General features: G+C 34.0%; 1 protein-coding gene across 1 annotated transcript in view; it reads right to left on the bottom strand.

Moving 5' to 3' along the window:
* Nucleotides 1-6,678, bottom strand: part of MS3_00009023 (uncharacterized protein) — a gene marked incomplete at its 3' end in the record, with an annotated part of 108,869 nt that extends 102,191 nt beyond the window's left edge. The window contains exon 1 of the mRNA XM_051217363.1: nt 5,767-6,678. The remainder of the gene's footprint in view (nt 1-5,766) is intronic.
* Between the last annotated feature and the right edge of the window lie 14,045 nt (nt 6,679-20,723).

Below are 20,723 nucleotides of genomic sequence, written 5' to 3' on the forward strand. Positions count from 1 at the left end.
AATTCTCTCATATGGTCACGCTGTAGCAATTTATTTAAATCCAACTAAAAAAGTTTTTTTCATTCCATTTAAGTTTTAATAATTAATTGTGCTATGCTTACACCAACGGTGACCGTATCTTACGAAACAACTATGGATGACATACAAGAGATTGAATTGATCTATGTTCAACTGTACCATTTCAGTCCAAGCAGAGTATGATTCCATTTTTTATATACGTTATTCTTATCTTCGTTCCATACAACTAAAAATTGTAATCAGCTTCGGGGTTGTGGAGATTGTTAAATTTCTGATTGACATCATGAACCGATTGATTTTGGACCACCATTGAAAATCTGGAAGCACTGAACGACCGTTTCGTCCTATTGTGGGACTCCTCAGCAGTGCTAATCCACGATCCCGCTCGCGGGATTCGAACCCACGGCCTTCGGTCTCGCACGCGAACGCTTAACCTACTGGACCACTGAGCCGGCATCCAACGGTGTTAATATCTAACCTCAATCAATCCATGTTAAGAGGCATACTGTTATTGGGTAGATGAATATATTGTGTTTAATAAGTGTTCAAGGAATCTTTCTTTCTAAAGTATATATCTGTTGTTATCTGAATGATACAAAACCCTGATAAGAATGAGAAAGACACTGGAAAACAATCCAAAGACAAGTCATTTCTGTTCTTGCCAAAAACAATTATTTAGTCCTTATTATATTTACTACAGTTATAATGGCTTGAAATGATCAATTATTGATTATCGTTAAATTGAAAATATTCTATCCGATTTAGATTAAGATCAATTTATAAGGATGATTGCATAGTGTTGTTACCTGGATCTACTACTATAGTCATTTAAATCTGAAATAATATCTGAAGTATGGTAAACAATTTTTTTTCTTATCTAATCGGATATCAGTTTTATTAAGACGTGACTGGTAGTGATATCTATGAGGTGCATTCAATGGATAACCTTTGAATAACGTCTTCAGAATAAGATAGTTTGTTTGAATCACATTTTGGACACCAACATATTGAAATGAAGACATATCCAGATGACAAGCCCCAGTTTCCACTGCTAGTCGTATACCGAACATATTCAAACCTGTAACATAACCCTATAATATTGATTCAATCTTCTCTAAGTGTATATATTAGCTATAAAAACTGGTTCATTTTAGTCTTGAATATAAATAATGAAAAATTACGAACCCTAAATCATTTCCTGTCAATTCTTATTACGATTTTGTAATTTTCTTCCATAGAATTAGGATAAAAGTACCAAGTTCATAAGTACATTTACAAATAACGTTTATTTCTATGCCTAAACTAATCTTCTTTTTTTTTATTAAACCTTTATCTCCTCCTACTCAGGGTTCAAGTTTAGATGGTCTTTCTTAGAAAGAGGTGCTAGGAAGTGATCTTAAATAAAAATCGATATCGTTTATTTGTATCAATTTTATTTAACACATACACGGAATCAAATTCAGATTATTCAAGTTTTACAATAAACATGAAACCAATACCTCCATTTAGTAGTTTACATTCATTTTATCCACAAAAGTTTATTAACAAATATAAAAAACCCAAAGAAAACAAGATGGAAATAACTACGGTCAATAAGAAGCCAGTATATAGAAATCTTAACTTTAAAGGTGATAACGTCGCACAAATAATCAACAGGAGACTGAACACTGCTCTAGCCAGAACTTATCCGGCTGCTAAACGTTTAACTCTCTATAAAACAACATGTTTAGTAACCCAATCAAAGGTCGACAAGCAACCCTTTCATGTTACCGCCAACTGTATTTATAAATTTACGTGTACCTGCCAAAGCAGCTACATCGGCCGAACTGAAAGGAGAGCATATCTTAGATTCTTTGAACATGTTCCGAAAAGTCTTAGGACAAGGGAAAGAAAGACTCTGAACAGTGAAATCACCGAACATCTCCTTGATACAGGGTGATTAGTAGGCAGCCAAACTCCAATCTTCTGACGTTTGCTGAAGCCATTGCCATCAGGCGTCAAAAACCTAATCTATGTATTCAAAAGGAGACAGTGGTTAATCTTTCCTTGCCCTGGTGACAGATATTCCTTCACTGCACCATAAAATTCCCTTTTTCCTTTTTTCTTTCTTTTGCATTTATTACATCATTGACTCTATTTTATTTTTTTTCAACTATCTTTCAAATTAATAATCTTTCAACTGAACTCTACTCACTACATTCCTATCAATGTTTATTCATTATGTAATCAGTTGTTTCTAACCCACTTTTGAACTGTTGTCACAATTAATGTTGTAGAATATTCTTTCACATACGTATATATTTACAATATTCAGTTAGCAATTTAAACCCATTATGTAATTATGATTTTTAAATATCACAGGTTGTAAGCAGCTGACGAGAACCTACGAAATAAAATAAATTCATGCTATTATGCTAGAATCTTTGTTCTTGCTCTTTTCAAAATGATAAAGGGAACTATGTGTATGACATTTGACTTCACTTAATCCATAAGCTTGAGTGGATCAAAATGTGGCAAGATTAAATTTATTTCAATCAGCATAGTAATGGACTTTTAATAATCAATATATAAATTTTTACACAAATGTAGATTGATACCTATACTGTCATATATTAATTTGATAGTTGAATTCATGAGTCATTTGAAGCTAGACTACTATGGAAAACTTGAAAGCACTGGACGGTCGATTCGTCCTAGTATGGGACTCCTCATCAGTGCGCATCTACGATGTCACCTCGCGAGATTCGAACTCAGGACCCATCAATCCTGCGCGTGAGCGCCTAACCTCCACACCACTGAGTTGGCCAGCATCCAACGATGTTAATGTCTAACTACAACCAATCCAGGAAGTCGTGTCTCCATCCATTATTGTCATCACTGAGTTACTATCTCACAACAGACCCGCTTGAACTCCACTATCATATATTAAACAAAAATGTATCGTGTTACCAGTTAAAATTTGGTAGTACTCATTATTTTCTTGACGAAACTACAATTTATGGGTGAACCAATCAGGTATAAAATAACAGGTCTTTGAGATTTTGGCGAGAAATTCACTCATCCATTTGGTTAAATACAGCTTTGACATTATAGCTGATGTCAGTTTGTGATAAAAACCTGAAGTCTAATTCCTAACCCTTAACCATCAACTGTAAATCATAATTCTAATTTTTCACACATGTTTATAATCCTCATTTAGTCCTGGTTATTAAGTGGACACTCTTAAGGTCACTTTAGCGTCGCTCGAATGTCGTCCATAAATTATAGTCTCACCATTTTCTTTTCAAAGTTTAAATAAGGGATATTTGATATAACAGTTTGAGAGTCCAACATAATTATCTTTTAGGTTATAATAATGAAATTATATATCAGTTTATGGGTTGTGGAGATTGTTAAGTTTCTGATTGAGATCATGAACCGATTGATTTTGGACCACCATTGAAAATCTGGAAGCACTGAACGACCGTTTCGTCCTATTGTGGGACTCCTCAGCAGTGCGCATCCACGATCCCGCTCGCGGGATTCGAACTCAGGGCCTTCGGTCTCGCGCGCGAACGCTTAACCTACTGGACCACTGAGCCGGAATCTAATAGTGTTAATTTCTAACCTCCCACAATAGGACGAAACGACTGTTCAGTGCTTCCAGGTTTTCAGTGGTGGTCCAACATCAATCGGTTCATGATCTCAATCGAAATTATACATACTTTATTGAAATGCTTGTTATTTAACTAAACTGTATTGTAAAGTGTTTCCAATTAATTAATTATTTATTTATCATTCACAAGTTAATCTATGTATCTATGTATGTATGTACGTATGTATGTATGTGTAAACAGTAATTACATAATAATTAATTCAAGTTCCATTCTATTCAGATCAATCCCACGCTAAACAATTTTCTCAAATGTTTCACAATGAAAACTCTTTCACATTTAATTTGTATTGAAAAACAAAAGTATGTGTATAGGTTATTGAAATTCCTTTTTCAAATAGATCACACAATAAATCGTTACAGTACAATTTACATTTAAACGTGTTAGTAACAATCATGATTGAACAAATGAATAAGATATGAAAATTTTCAGGGTTTTTTTCATGGGGGATGGGGTGAAGGGTGGGAGAGGGAATGTTTATTGAAAACGTTTATAAGATCATTTTAACTATAATTTATTGACAAAAATTCGTTTCACTGATTGAAATCATGAGTCAATTGAAGCTAGACCACCATGAAAAAACTGGAAGCACTGAACGGCCGTTTTGTCCTAGTATGGGACTCCTGGAATTCGAGGGAGAAGCAGTTACCAGTGAAGTTCGGCCAGGTCTGTTGTGAGATATCGACTCACTGAAGACAATGGTATACGGTGGCGCAACTTAGCGGATTGGTTCAAGTTACACATTACCATCGTTGGGTGCCGGTCGGCTCAGTGGTCTAGTTGGTTAAGCGCCAGGCGCGAGACTGATAGGTCCTATGTTCGAATCTCGCGAGGTGCAGGGTCATGGATGCGCACTGCAGAGGAGTCCCATACTAGGAAAAATTGGCCATCTAGTGTTTCCAGGTTTTCCATGGTAGTCTATCTTCAATTGATTCATGATTTCAATCAGTGAAATTTCTAAAATCTCCACAAAACCCCTTCTGATCAAAATTCGTTTGATAAATAGTAGTTTTGTTAGTAAAAGTATCTGAAATTAAATTAATAACTTGGATAATGAAGCTCAATTTAATTGACTTCTGTAAGATACTCATAAGTTATTAGTATTTCATCACATATTTCTTAGAATTATTGCTGGCATCTGCTCAGATGATTAGGTAAGTAATGGTGAGGTTAGACTCAGGGTATTAGGGAGTGATGATGGTAAATCAGTTCATGAGTTTGTGAATCTACATCTACTGAGATGGTCGGACCACGTTTTATGTATACCTGAACACCGATTACCACAACGCCGAATGCTGATTAGTGTTGGAGACAATTGGAAGAAAGTCAGGGGCGGCCAGTGCTTGGAGTCACTAAGTTTGATCTGAGTCATGTTGGTAGATGCAAGCCACTTGGTTGAGGTCCGTGTGACAGTTATAACCAATGCTTAGAGACTCTGAGTAACATGCTTCAGAGTCGATCACAATGGCACAGGTGTATACACTCTTTACCTTCTCTTAAACCGTGGGGTTAAAATTATTTTATACCTTTCTTTCTACGAACTAATTATTCCTCCCTGTATTATATCCTTATATGCAATCTTTGTTTTTATATATTACTACCATTGAAATGATTGCTTCTATGAACAAAAAAATCTTGACTGAATATCATTATACCCATCACTAGACTTGACTATCTTAAATTGAATCTCATATGATCTCATAGATGTGCAGAAATTTGTTCAGAGCTTTATGGTTTTCAGTGGTTATTCAATTAATCTGTATGTTCATGGGAAAACTATCATCAAATTTACCGTTTTTTTTTACATGTTATGCAACATTTAATGGTGATTTCAGTTTGTATAAGGTCAGCTTGAGATGTAACAGTCTAACCGCCCCCCCCCGAAAAAACATAATCCATACCCATTATTGATGAAAACAAGTGTCCAACTCCACAGTGTTGTATAGAAACGTCATTCGACAAACATTGACAAACGTATAGCTCACAACATAAGTATGGTCATCTTTCTTAATGAATTATGTACACATAATATAAATGAATAAATAGAAAAAAAACACAAACAAGTAAATAAATGTGAATAAATTTCAACACTTACCAGATACAGATTTTAATCCTGATCTTTCAAAACTGGACGCTTTAAATTGATTGCATATATTTGATTTGTTTGAATGATTAGGGCTAATACCGACTGGAGCACTTTTGGGCTCAGATAACGAGTTCTGTTGTTGTGATTGTAGTTCATCTGTTGTTGTTGAATCGCATACAACATCACTAAAAGTATCCTGTTGTCTATGTTGTTGTTGCTGTTGTTTAATATTCAAGATTAATGATCCTGGTACAGTCGTGGTTGTAGGTGAGGTTGCTGTCACTGCTGTTATTGACGTTGTTGTTGTTATTATTCTTGTCGATGATAATGATGATATTGGAGTAGTAAGTGTTTTCTGTTGTAATTTATTACTTCGGGTTACAGATGAGTTATTATTAGTATTACACGGATTACTGATATCACTATTCACTGTATAATTATTAATATTTTGATAATCATATGACTTTTTATGAGATTGACTTAATTTTTGAGTTTTTACTTTTATATCCACTAAATTATTTGCTCGTGGTATAGACTGACGAATACTACTAGTTTGATATTGTGGTGATAATGGTTTTGTACTAGTTATTGAACTTGGTGAAGTTGTTAATGAACCATTGAATGATGATGTAGTTATTGAAATAGATGAAGGAAAACGTAATGATGTAACACTGAAATATAATAAATTAAATGATTCATTTAAAAGTGGTTGTTAACGGCGGTTTTTCCTTGTTTTAAAAATTCATTTGTTTTTCAATATTATTAATAATAATAATAATCACGAAAAGAAAAAAAATTTTTTTCCGAAATGAAAAACAAAAAAAAATTTTTTTTAATGGTTCTGTTGTCAGGATATTTAATTGATCCTTAATGTGAAAGTGTTACAAACTCTTGGATTAGTTTCACTGTAATTAAAATGAGATGATAAACATTGGTATATATATATATATATATATATATATATATATATATATATATATATATATATATATATATATATATATATATATAGAGAGAGAGAGAGAGAGAGAAGGGGGAGAGAGAGGTGGTGGTGGGTTGTGGGCGTGCCAGACTAAAAATAATTTTATAACCGAGTATTATAATCAATATGACAATAATCTAATCATTGATTGGTCAATCAATTATCATTATTTTGATTGGTTTAAATTTGTTGTTATCGTTATTATTCTAGACTTGGAAAAATTAATTTTAGTCTACTCTATTATTTGAATAAAACAAAATTTCACAGATTGAAATCATGAGTCAGTTGAAGCTAGATCACTATGGAAAACCTGAAAGCACTGGATGGCCGTTTCGTCCTAGAATGGGACTCCTCATCAGTACTCATCCACGATCCTGCCACCCCGCGAAATTTGAACACAGGACCTATCAGTCTCGCGCCAGGCGCTTAACCAACTAGACCACTGAGCCGGCCAGCATCCAACGGTGTTAATGTGTAATTTCAACCAATCCACGAAGTTGCGCCACCGTATACCATTGTCTTCAGTGAGTTGATATCTCAAAACAGACCTAATTGAACTCCACTGGTGACTACTTCTCACTAGAACTCCCGGATATACTTCACGAATGCAGTCACTTGTGAGCATATGTTGACTAATATCAGATAGGTTTTGTGGATATCATGGTAATTTCAATGGTTAAGATCATGAGTCATTTGAAGCTAGAAACCAGTAGGTCCTGGGTTAGAATCTCTTGAGGCGAGTTCGTGGATGCGCACTGCTGAGGAGTCCCATACTAGGAAAAAACGGCCGTCCATTGCTTCCATGTTTTCCATGGTGGTCTAGCTTCAATTGACTCATGATTTCAATCAGCGAAATTTCTAAAATCTCCACAAACCACTTCTGATAAAACAGAATTGTCATAAAAATAGATTATTTTTTTCAAGTTTATTAGAATTCATAAAAAAATAATAAAAAAAACTTTTTTTCTCATTTCTTAATAAAATAAACAGTTAAACAGAGAATATAAGTAAAGATAGATGGTAACTAACATTGAAATCTATGACATGAGTTACGTATTCTATTTAAGACTTATCAACTGAATGTACCTACATCTCAGAGTTGATACTTTACTTTGGGACTTAAACTTAATACTGTTAGTTTCAAATGTTATCACATTATTCACTTAGTTACAGAGTTCTAATAAGGTAAGAAGACGTCTATAATAATTGTTGTTATTATATTCCGGGATTTATTAATTATAGGAAAGTAATTTCTTTAAATGTTCAACTTAATCATAAAGAATAACAGTTTCGAGAGACTATATCATCTTTCATTGATTTTCAAGATAACAGTATACTTCCTGAAGTACTATCAAGTTTAAAATAGCGGATGTCAGATTTTTATGTGAAAAGTTGAAATGCGATAATAGATAGCTCGTAACTTGTTGAAAACTAAGTCGTTGATAATCAAAACGTAGTTACTAAGACTAGTAAGTGAAAGAAATTCTGAGATCAATGACATTGAGCAAATTCCAAGATTTTTTGTTCAAGATTGAAGGTACTGGATTCTATTCTCAGTGGTTGGGTCGTGAGTACGCACTAGTGAGAAGTCATATATTAGAACAAAGCAAAAGCAAGTTTATAATTTATGGATGAATCAATCAGGTATAAGATAACAAGTCTCGGATTATGGTGTGAAATTCATTCATCCATTTGACTGAGTCTTGGCAATATAGCCGATGTCAGTTCTTGATAAAAACACGAAATCTTATTCCTAACCTTAACCATCAACTGTAAATCATAATTCTAATTCATCTTGCTTGTTTATAACCCTCATTTGATCCTAGTTATCAGATGGACACTCCCGATCTCTCAGTCTAGAGTCGCTCAAATGTCGTCCATAAATTACAGTCTCACCAAAACAACTGTACAATGCTTACCGGCGCTCAATGGTGGTCCAAGATCAGTTTGTAACTTAAAACCTACTGAAATCCTAAGATGACAATGGAAAAGTGAATAGTTTGAAATGAAAAGGCAGATAAAATTAAGATATACGTGATATTTAAACATAATTTATTGAGTTTTCGTGGTAATTTTCATAACTGTTTATTAATACGATTATCGGACACCCATCCCCACTTTTAACCCTGAATCCTGACCCTAATCATCAATTCTAACCCTAACATCAAACCCAAAAGTCTGGTTTTCACGTTAGTCATTTTCGGGTTTTTGTACAACTTATTATTAATATATATATCACTTGCATCCCGACAAACCTAAAAACGTTTACCACTTTTCAGGGTCATTTTAAGGATCACTGACATTTGTCAGTAAAGCATAATTTCAAAATGCCAAGTGTCAGCTCATTTATGAAGACTATCAGGAGAACAGTGACATGATAATCTAGAGTCCACCAACCTAAATCCTTACATATTACGTTCCTTTTCGTTATTTAAGTTATTAAATCTACCTCAGTAGTTGGAAATTCTAGTAAATATTATTTAAGCAAACCTAGCCATTATATATATTGCCAAGCTGAATTAAAAGGATAGCTATGTAGTACTGTAGTGAAGGAGAACACAGGTGAGGACAACCGAATTATTTTTAGCACGAATTACAGAGTTACTTGGTAAAATAGAAAAAACCATACTACAATACTTAGTTTGCAAAATGTTCAATAATTGTCTCGAACTTCGTTGTTCTTGCATTTCCATATTAATTGCTTTCTATTCCCATTCTTCCTTCCTTGATCTTCCCCCATCTTCTGCTGCCAGACATTACATTCCTGACTCGCGCTATATACTACTTATATCAATATAAGTAGCACGCACCACAGTACTATTAAGTAAGGTTACTTAAATGTAGTGTGAAGAATACACGACAAAATGTGTTTAAAATGTTAAAAATATCATGTTCAAGTACGTAAAAAAATAGAAACAATCAATTCTTAAAAGTAGTATTTTAAATCTATCGAATCATTATGAATAGCATCTGAGTCGACTAATTGATTGAACCTGAGATTTAATGACAGTAAAATCTTGCGTGTTAGATTATTCACGAAGTATTATATCAAATTTGTACAGTGATCTTGATAAGTAAACTATGGGTAGTGATAATAGTAATAATAAGTCCCTAATATTGGAAACATGAGTTACGTCACACCGCATCTGATCAATAAACTAATATGGTGTTTATGGGACAAGATGATAAATATTAGTCAGTATGAAATATTAAGGGATTTGTACAAAGAATGTTACTAAGGTAAGTTCTAAGAGAATAAAGAGTGATTGAATTGGGTTTTAAGATAACAATCTCTACATAAAATATTGGAAGTAATTTATTACTTTAACTAAAAAACCCGTAAAAACAATTTGGAGAGCTGTTTTATTCTAGATAAGATTCCTCACCAGTTTGAATGTGTCAAGTGTAAGGTAGTCACATATCAATGATATTAGAAGATGATTTGGCAATATCACGAATTCACTGGAGTTAAAAATGTAAATTATTCGTTATTAACTTAGTGATCTAAAGGTTAAACATTTACCACTAGATCAAAATGCAATGGATTTGATCATCGGCAGTATTGTGGATGAATGCTTCGTAGACATTCCACGCTACGACTAAACAGTAATCTATAAATCACTGGACATAAATACCAAGGATTTGGAAGTTTGATATTTGGAATAAAACTTGAAAGCAACAGGTTATATTGTGAAACATTTTATTAAGCTAAAAGTCTTACAATAAGATAATCCAAGTATTTATTCCATGCTTAAACCTTCAGTAATCGAAAAGAGTCTTGAAATTAATAATTTCATAAAAACATTTAACTTGAGAATACCATACAGTGAATATATAACACTCGATGATGAGGAATAAAACATTTCATAGACTACCGTCTCCTTACGGAATCATAGGGATTTATTGGTTTTAAAAAGAGTATTACGTAATACACTTCTTTCTAAGTAATCGTGAATGAGCTTCTCCCATATAGGTCCTTCCTAACTCTGCTAATTCAATATTCTAATGTAGAGAGTCATCACCTTTGAAACCAATTAAGATGAAATTAAAGATGTTTCCTAGTTAAAATGAATCATTATCTTCCTGTCATATTTCAGCTAAACTACAATATGAGAGGTACAGACACAATTGATCATAGCTAATAACTATATAATGGTCTACTCATCATCCAGCTTGAATATCCTCCAGCCTCTGATCCATCTCTAGTTTATGAATGTACTCAGCTGAGCATGAGGCCAAAGTTCTACAATCGTTCATTGCAATTTACTCTGAAGAAACCATCCTTTATATGTTCAAGACTAGATTTAAAGTAAAATTGATGAGTTTTCAGTTAGTTCTTAGTTAGCGTTTTTAGTTGAATAGTTTTGATGGCAAACATAACATCAGTGATTGTAAAGGGCAAGCAGATTTCACATATAGAATGAATCCTACCAAACATCTGTAAAGGTTACTTTGTCGGTAAATCTAAATTTGTCATTATAAATATAGATTATCTGACTACTCAAACACATGCGTCTAAGGTTTGAGGATAGTTTCAATTTCTTTATTATATACAGTTTGTGTAGCAGGAATAGATGACTCAATACGATTACAACTATCATTTTTACTCTATCGCGCCCTATTAATATATATAACGTAATGATATCACCAATTAGAGAACAGTGATTAGTCGACCGGATCAGTGAAGCATAAAACATATACGAGCAAACTAGAGTCTTTATCGGTCATTCTTCTCGCCTAGACCTGCCTGTTTAGTCTAGAACACCAATCTCAGCTTACACTATACGAATCATATATTTCAAACTTACTGGGTTTTTATACGACTTAAACAGACCACATCGTACCATAAAACAGAAAGACAAACATTTGTACAAGATCTAGCCAAAAATGACTGTGAATGTGAGAGACTGTAATTAATAGACTGGGTATAACTCACGAATGTTAAATCCTATAATAATAGTTTATAGATCAAAGTAAAGCTTGTGATAAGAGGAGTATAGATATATATAATCTAGTTACGCATTAAGAATATATGTGATGGTGGAGAAGATTTGTAGCTCAGGTGTATGATTTCGGTGGAGTTTTGTTCTCTGAGCTGGACCAAAACATCCAGCTCAGAGAACAAAACTCCACCAAGAATATATGTATAATACTTGTCCATAAACAGTTCTCAAAAGCTACCATTCATAATTGTTGTCGAGGATTATAACAATGACAAAAATGAACGTTTCGTATTCATTTTAAATGTCTTCATCAATATACAAAAGAAAAATATTTTTATTATTTATTATACATGAAGTTTGAATTTCGCGCAAAAATGACATTCTCAATTTTGATTGGCTGATAACTATTTTATACTTTTATAAGATTCATTTCTTAATTTCTCAAATGATTTTTTTGGCTTCCAATGTTACTCTCAAGAGAATTAAGAACTTCATTATTAAATATTTATGACTTGTGACGGTGGGATATAAAACTCAGAAAATTTTTAGTGTTAAAAAAAATATAATTTTTTTTGGGGGGGGAGAGGGAACTGGGAAATACACACACACACACACACACACACGAAACCATGATTATTTCAAATGTTTATTAGTTTTCTTTGGAAATTTTTTGAGGAGAAAAAAAACAGTTGAGAAACAGTTTTGAAAAAAGTATACTTCTTTCATTATAAGCAATGTTGGATAGTAAGATGGTGGTTGGAGGTAATCAACAGGTAACCCTGGACCCGGGTTTCGTGCTACTTGGCACTCGTCAGCAAGGTGTACCTCTAATGTTGAGGAAACTGGTGCTCCCTGAAGGTCGATAGCATTCGGTCTGCACTAAGAAGGACTTGACACACACAACATTGATCACTACACAGTGATCAATCAATTGTGAAAGATGGATAGTGGCTAGCAGTGGGATTCAGAACACACGTTTCATTCTCTTTGGGACTCGTCAACCGAATGTACCTGTATCTTTGCTCTGGGACTACGAACCCAATACTGTTTGGTTCAAATGACATCGTGTTATCCACTTAATCATTGAGACCTGATAGCCACTTGCTTGTGCAATCGGGTGAATCCCATTGCTATCCACTATCCATCTTTGCTTATAATGCTTGTGAATTAAGACAATATCAAGGCAATACTCACAGTATGCATATATGCCAATAAGAGACTGATCAATCGCAGTCCTAAACATCAATGTGAAGTTTCAAGTAAATAATACCAAGTGAATTTATATTCCTTTCAGTTAGAATAATACTATATTTCCCAATTGAAAAAGCAAACGAACGAAAATACGATCTGATATGACTCTAAAAGTAAGATAAATATTATTGTGATGATAGTGCTGTGATCGCTAAACTAAATGTTTGTTTAACTTGGGAGCTTTCGAAGTTGTTCAGGACAACGTCACTAGTGTCTTCTTCCTACAGAAGTGAGTTATATCATTTAGTTTTCGGAAGCCTTATTTGTGACTAACTGTCGATTTATACGGAAAAAAGAAATACAATCAACCAGATTGTCAGAGGTCAACCGTCAACGACAGTGGATGTAAATACAAAAATAAATGGAAACAATAAAACCTATGAAGGTGACGAGTCACATACAAGGCCACCAAGACGAAATGACCTAGCAGTCGTAAAAAAACTCACTTGTACATGAAGAGGCGCTAATGCTGTTATCCAGAAAGCTAACGGAAGCTTTCTAATTAAATCTAACTCAAAGGAATCAACAGTACAAAGAATTCATCTGAATTGCAAACTATCTAAGATTAGAACGTATTTAGTTCAATTTGTTGCAGAATTTTGGTTTTCCACAGCTAAATTCCCCATCAGGAAGTTAAGATTTAACAACCTTTTAATTAATTTCAGTTTATGAAGACCATTTAGAAGTACTTAAAATATCTCTTCCAGTTATGATATTGTACAATTGAGAGGCGATTCTCGTAGTTCAAGTGAGAAGCCGTGGCCAAGGGAGTTTTCGGTGTCGGTTATTATGTTAAGCCCATATGCCTTATTCTAGCTTTCGGACAGGCCAGTCTGTCCATTCTACTTGAGTCATATTTTGACCTTGTTAATCATCCGCTTATCAATCTTGACTGTTTATATATGAGCGCATACGTGTGTGTACATTTCGTATCCTATTCATCACATGTCTGTAACTTATTTTTGTGTGCCTATAAATATTGATTAATGCTTGACCAAATGGAGTTGGCTTATCCGCCATCTCCACTGCCTATCGTTTCGCTTCGCTCCATTCTATTAGCTTCCTTCGCTTCGTCCCTTTGATTGCCTGTCCAGTTCAATGGGTGTACAAAATATATGTATTCAAAAATCCATTCTCGTATTTGACTTATTCAATTCTGTTATTCACTAACGCGTTTTAAGTCGATGGTTATATAGGACGATAGGTGACATATACATTTCGACAACGATCATTCATACGATCAAATTGGAGTCAGATCTCGAGCCACTGAAGTGGAGAGCCCGTCAACAAACATCGTCCGATCTAAATGACGACAAAAAGTTAAACTGTGCTTGTTTTGAGGCAGTTGCCGATAGAAAACAATGGAAGATGGTCGCGCAATATCTCGGATTAGTCAAAGTTAGAGACTGTTGTATACCGGCTCAATGATCTAGAGGTTAAACGTTCGTGCGAGACCCAAGGTCCTTAATTCGAGTCTCAAGTGCAGGATCGTAAATGTCCAGTGCTTAGATGTTTCATATTAGGAGGAAACGATTTTGCATCGCTTCCAGGTTCTCAATTGCTGTTTAACATAGCTTATTTCATTGTTTTGATGAAATTCAATTATCTTCACAACCCCATACTAAAAATAATACATTCCATTGATATTTGAAAACTAATCGACTATATATTGTCAAGTGACTAAGTAAACAACCGTAGACAATTTTCATTTTCATGGGCTGTTTAAATCAGTTGAAGAAGAAAACTTTGAAAGGAAATCTGTGTAGACTATTGAATACTTGTTCATTTGTAACTCAGTATGATAACTGACTTTTGAAAAAAATGGTTTTTGCTTTATTTTGGCGCAATGATTTGTTGGGCATAAAACTGATTTTATTTCGTTCCAATGCGATATTTAGTATGAATATTCTTTGTATAATCAATTGATATGACCTTTGTTCATCATGGTATGATGTATGTGTTCTTTCTTTTTTAGAATAATTCCGTGTTGTTTCCCTACCTGTGATATTTTGTTAATCTTTTGATTGAGATCATTAATCGATCAATGTTAGACCACCGTTGGAAACCTGGAAGCACTGGATAGCCATCTCGTCCTAATGTGGGACTCATCAGCAGTGCGCATCCAAGGTCCCGCACGCGGGACTCGAACCAAGGATCTCCGATCTCGCTCGCGAACTCTTAACCTCTAGACTACTGAGCTGACCGGGATCCAATGGTTTTTATATCTAACTTCGACCAATCCGTAACATTATGCGACCATCTTCCATTGTCTGAGGTAGATAGCTGTCTCAAAAACTGAACAATCTCTACAACCCTATACTGATGATTTTGTTAATTACTCATTAAGTTCATTAAAACCATGAACCAATCAATTTTTGAAAACTACTGAGAGTTCGAAAGGACTAAATCAAAGAACAGACTAAGAACTTTTAAGCCTTTCATCGTTATGACGATGCAATACAATGGCTTCATTAGAAAACCGTTATTCTAGTTCTAAGTTTCTGGTTATTGGCAAGATTATGAGATATATTATTTAATGTTGATAATATGTAAACTGTTTCAATGCCTTACTGAATTGATTTCATAATTCATGACATAACGAACAAGAATGAATGAATTAAATGTTGTATCTCAATACTAAATGGCAAGTGAGAGGTGTAAATGTGGATAAACTATTGTAAGTGAATTTTATCAAGATGACCTCCGACACACCCCTATCTAGAATAGTCCACTATTATACATGTACATACTTATTCAATCTTTGATAACATATCTTCCTTCCTACATACTATCACTATCGTTACATTACTTAACTGTTTAAAGAAATAGTTAACAAAGATGCCTTATTGATTGAATCGAATCAAAAGTCATAACATTCCACTAGTTCTCCCGGGAATTTTCTAGAAACTTTTCTTAACGTAAATCACTGATCAATATGCAAATTGCATTTTATAGAAAACAAAATCAAAATAGGTTTTTTTTTTATTAAATAATAAACTGAGGAGTCCCACAGTAAGATAAAACGGCCATCCTGTACTTCCAGGTTTTCTATGGTGGTCTAACTTCAATTGAATCATGATTTCATCTACTAAAATTACTATAATTTCCACAAAAACCCCTTCTGATACTTCATTTGTGTTGGTTCTTTGAATATTTCGAATGATGTTTAGGATTGCAAGCGATCGGTTTCTTTTGGTATATATATTTATCTGGTGTATATTGCTTTAATATTATCATCAAGTTACAAGCATTTTATATATGCAGATTTGGATAGTGGTTAGCAGTGGAATCCAGGACGCGAGTTTTGTCCTTTTTGGGACTGGTCAGTTAGATTTATCTACTGCAGTCTAAAACTTCAATAGGAAGATTCAAGCATGCAATAGAAATGAATTAGAATTCATTTCGTTATACCAACCAGTGGTTATTTGAACTCAATAGTTCAATGGACAATGCGTTGAGTATTTGAAATGAACAGTACTGAATTCAAGCCCCACATGCGGAATCGTGGATAAGCACTGCTCAGATGTTCCATATTACGACAAAACGGTCGTTTAGTTCTTCTAGGTTTTCAATGGCGGTCTAACATTAATCGGTTTATGATTTCAATGATAAAAATTTAGCAAAATTGTTTAGTCATCAATCAAAAAAAGATATTTACTAAGTGGCACGAATTTTTCGAATTTGTACTATAGTTCACTTATGATTGGAAAAAGACGAGCATCATAATGCAAGTAAATGACTTTCAATTTTCTAAACTGTATTCATTATCTAAGATATTACTGAAAAGAATACAAGTTTAATATTCCCTTCCTTATCACAATAGATTATATCAGTTCATGTATAGATAACATTGAGAATGTGTTGCGGAGATCTAGAAAACTCCTCAAAAAAGCCGTAAAAGGTTCTGAAGACATTGAGAAGCATCTTATCCAATCAGCATTCACTAGAAGTTTTATCAGAAACATCTAGAAAGTGAAGTCACACGTCGCACTTCTGATTGTATGATTACTTATACTGCTACTATGTTTATTAGTGTTCCGGAATTTTCCGGAAACCCAAGGCTATCTAAAATACTATAAAACCCTAGATTTTTTAAAGCTGAACGAACCTTTGGAATAAAGCGTTTCTCCTATGTTTCGTGCCTTTTCTCTCGTGTTCAAGTCGCTGTGTAATTTAGCCGGGGGAGGGGTTACTGAATGAGCTTAGGAACTAGAAGACATCAGAATGATTGATCATAAACTGATCTTTGGTTTTAATCAGTATTTTCGATTCATAATAATCATAGTTTAAGTATTTAATGAAATTGACCTAACAAATGTAATCTACCATATCATGTAACAAATTGGGATCAATATCACTGAACTAAAAGAGCTCGATGGAATTTCAATAATCGTGATAAACTAAACAATTAAATATTTGATGAGTTTTGTAGATATTATAGTAATTTCAGTGGTTAAGATCATGAGTCAGTTGAAGCTAGACCACCATGGAAAACCTGGAGGCACTGGACGACCGTTTCGTCCTGTTGTGGGACTCTTCAGCAGTGCGCATCCATGACCTCGCCCCTGCGAGATTTTGAACCCAGGACCTACTGGGTTCGCGCGCGAGCACTTTACTACTAGACCGCTGAGCCGGCCGGCATCCAACGGTGTTAATGTCTAACTTTAACTAATCCACGATGTTGAGCGACACATCCAGTGCTTCCAGGTTTTCTACGGTGGTCTAGCTTCAACTGACTTATGATCTTAAGCATTGAAATTAAATATTTTGTATCATGAAATGATTTCGATTAGACGACCAATTACAACTGGGAAGTACTCAATAAGTGTTTCGTCCTAGTACGAAACTACAAACTTGTAACGATCTACGACATAACTAGTAAATAGTTGTAGTTAGAAATGTAAACTATTAGATGTTGACTCAGTTGTCTGAACGTTAAACGCTTTCCGTTAAATCGGAGTGTTATGTATTTAATCCTTCTTGAGACCACGAATGGATATTGCTGAAAAGTTCTATACTAGGATGAAATAGCTGTTGAGTGCTTCTTGACTTTCAGTGTTTGTATAACTAAGATCAGTTCATGATGTAAACTATACAAGTCGACATCCTCCACAAACTTATCATGCTACTAAACAATCAACTTCTAAAAGTCGACTATTTTTTTGCATATAAACTGATATCTTTTAAAATACTAATAAGAATTACTTGGTAGGGATGACCTATAAAGTTAGTTTCAAACTTCTTAGATTTGCTTGTATACAACTTTAGGTTTTAATACAAACAAGATTCGCATAGAATCCAACTCTTATTTCTAACATTTATAAAGAATTCAAGTGATAAGTGATTCATTTATATCACCTATACACTGACTAGAATTACTTTGTGAAATCATTTCTAGAGTCAGTGAAGGTCGGTAATCAAGTCTGTTTATATTGCATCACTTCTCAGTCTTTGATAAAAGTCATTTACAAACAATTTAACATCACTTTACAACAATATCACTAGGAATGGGAAAATTCTTTCATTCAAACTATGTATACTGTACATAAAATTCTAACAGACACAAAGTGAAAGTCCAACATTGTTTTTTTTATTATTCATTAGGGAAATCAGGACTTAGTAGCTAAGTGGATAACGTGATGGGGTTTTGAGCGGAAGGTACTCTGTTCGAGTCCCAGAGTGGACATGAACTATGAGATGTAGATATATTCAATTGATGAATCCCAAATAGGACGAAACGCGCGTCTTGAATTCTACTGCTAGCCATTATCCATATTTGCTTAAAAAAACTTGTGATTTAAAGCAATATCGACGCAATCCACACAAGATGCACAATACCAATAAAGAGGATGATCATTTATAGTCCTAAATAACAATGGAAAGATACAGGTAAGCAACATCAAATGAATTTCATCAGGAAAAATTGCCCACGAATATCTCAAATTTTGTTTACATTAGTTCAAGTATATAAATTCACTTGGTGTTGTTTTCCTTTGTATCTTCCCATTGTTATTTAGGACTGCAATTGATCAGTCTCTTTGTTGGCAATGTGGATTGCCTCGATATAACCTTAATTCACAAGCTTTTTTTTTAAAAGCAAAGCTAGATAATGGCTAACAGCGAAATCCATTTTGGCACACGTTTCATCCTAAGTGGAGAATATGATGTTGTTTGAAGTGAACAGTATTGAGTTCGAGTCCCTAAATGAACATCAACTCTGAGATGGTAGGTACATCCAGTGGACGAGTCCTAAATATGACGAAACACACATGTTGTATTTATTTATTTTTGTTTTAAATATTAAACAAAAACAAAGTTTATCACAACACAAATAAGTTAAATGCCAATTGTTAGGGCCTTTTTTTATTACGTTCCACTATATCGACCGATGTTCAATAAACATTTGTATATGTCCATGTATTTCTTTTAATTTATTGATCAGTAACCTTGAAATTAAGGTCATAGATGATAGATAAATAGGTAGTATGACTCATTATTCGTTTATTTAAACAAGATAATATAACTATTGAACATATATGTGATTGAACATAAATCAGTGTACAATTCAACTTTAAATTATAAGTCACATTAACTTAAAAGAAGCTACAGTAAGACTATAATTTATGGATAAATCAATTAAGTATAAGATAATAGGTCTTTGAGATTTTGACGCGCGAAATTCATTCATCCATTTGGATAAATTAAGTTTTCGACATTATAACTGATGTCAGTTGGTGATGAAAACCCTAATATCTAATTCTTAACCTTAACCTCATCAAACTGTAAATCATCATTCTAACTCTTCACACAGCTTTCTAAGCTTCCTATGGTCCTCGTTATTAGGTGAACACTCTGAAGGTCAGTCTAGAATCGCTTAAATGTCATCCATAAATTATAGTCTTATCGAAGCTACTAAGAAACATTATAAGTAGAACAAAGAAATCTTTACTCTCTCTCTCTCTCTCGCCTGCTCTCTCTTCTTTTTTGTCAGTAAAGGATTCTATTCTATACGAAAGAAAAACATATCTCACCTAATCGGATATTTATTGGATGAATACTATTGAAAAGAAACTAGTAAATACTTGTTTATCTCTTCATTACACTTTGTTATTAGTAGGATAGTGTTAGTTAGATTTGAGGAATGTATGTTGTACAAGTGAAGTGATTATTTGAAATCAATAAATCAGTGGATAAGACATTTCATACTAGGTTGAAATAATTTGTCTAATGTTTTCAGGTTCTTAATGATGATCTGACTTAGATGAATTTATGATTTCAGTGAAATTTAACTATTCCCCAAATGCCTTGGTACAACCGATAGTGGGTAGAGTCAGTTGTCTCTCTTGAAATTCTCTCAAGTGGCGATGTGCATATAACCACTACCAGGGAAGTCCTACTCAATGCCTTCTCGTGGCAGGGGTGTTGTTTACGAAACTGAGAGGATGAAAAGCGAATGTCCTATGGGAGTTGTAAAAACCTGATTCAAATCAATGGTGTACATGGGCGACAGGATCCTGAGGGAACAAATGACGTATGAACCAATTATTGGTTACCGGCTCCACTGTCTTTTGGATTAGATCTTTAGGTGCAAGACTCCGGCTGTGGCCCCCTAATAAAACTACCTGCTTCGGTTTGGGCACCCGGGCAGTATCCCAGCTCTCACATAACTCGAATGATTTATGTGGCGCATATCTATTTGTTGCCTCCATGTACCAATGTTTATGCGTTTAAATAAATAAATAAATAAATAAATATACTGAACATATATATATCCCTTAGGAAATAAAGTC

This window comes from Schistosoma haematobium, chromosome 5 (assembly GCF_000699445.3).
Source record: "Schistosoma haematobium chromosome 5, whole genome shotgun sequence".
NCBI classification, from domain to species: domain Eukaryota; kingdom Metazoa; phylum Platyhelminthes; class Trematoda; order Strigeidida; family Schistosomatidae; genus Schistosoma; species Schistosoma haematobium.